Genomic DNA, 1,275 nt, shown 5'->3' with positions numbered 1-1,275 from the left:
CGATCCAGGAGAGTCTCTTCCAGATTTTGGAAGTCGCAGTGCTGAGCGAGCTTCCGCAGTTCAGCCAGAAATGCAGATACAGACTCCCCAGCATGCTGCTGCCTCTTATGAAACTCCATCCGCCGAGCCATCTTGGTCTCAGTAGGCGCCAAGTGGCTTGTCAGGCCGGCAAGAATATCTTTGAGAGATGTCTCACTTAGCTTCGCTGGAGCAAGCAATGCCTTGGCCAGCTTGAAGGTCTCAGGCCCACAGTAGCTCAGGAATGTGGCCCTTCTTTTGCTGGCATCGGTGATCCCTTGAGCCTCTGCGAAGAACTCGAAGCGTTCGACGTAGTCTTCCCACGTGTCGGGCTCTGATGGCTGGAAGGGCTCCAATACCCTTGGACTCTCCATTGTCCTGTGGCAGGGTCGTCTTCTCAGCTGGCCAGTGAGTCTTGTTCTTAGCTGCAATCCGGACTCTGAGGCAGGGCTGCGTTTAACCGCTCCTCAGCATTCCGGATCCCACCTTCGTCGCCAGTTGTTGTGACGTGGGGTTTGTGATTTCAGCACTCCTGATATAACATGCTGGAGACAGTTCTCTAGTAACACTTCTTTATTAAAGCAACAAGACTGACGACTGGGGAGAGGAAAGCTACATTTATAGGGACAGGGAACTAGCAAGAAAGGATACATTTTGGAGGGAACAATATCAGGCAATCACAGTCCTGCCTTTTGGAGGGAACCAATAAGACAGAGGATCCAAATACAGCAGCTTAAATGAACCAATAGTAGCTGTACCCTCTGGAACCAAAAGGCAGTTACTTTACCCTAATGCAAATACAGACAATAATAATACAGATATAAAATCCTTTGACTCAATACACAACAAGAATGTTAGGGCGAAATTAATGCTACTGCTTGTGGGCATCTTCCCACAGGGTTCTGGTTGGCCACGGTGAGAACTGCATGGGCCATTGCCTAATCCAGTAGGCTCTCCTTGAGTTCTTATGCCCAGCTTCCATAATTCAGTTTGGGGTAATGTGTTGTTGGAGGTGAGATGCAAACCCACATGCCTGAGGAGCAATGGATGAGCCAGTCATCACCTTCAGTTTGTGATCATGAGGGTAGAGGACCCAAACCTGTACCTGGATGGACTCGAACCACCATTCTTCTGGTTAACAACCAGACACACTAACCAAGGGAGCTACAGAGAGCTGAATGGTTTCCCCCCTCAGCCTCCTTTGGGCTGCGGTTTTGTTGCTGGAGCTGAATAGATGACAAACAGACTGATGGTTCA

This window comes from Podarcis pityusensis (assembly GCF_964106645.2).
Source record: "Podarcis pityusensis genome assembly, chromosome: 2".
Taxonomy (NCBI): domain Eukaryota; kingdom Metazoa; phylum Chordata; class Lepidosauria; order Squamata; family Lacertidae; genus Podarcis; species Podarcis pityusensis.
This window is presented reverse-complemented; position numbering follows the sequence as displayed.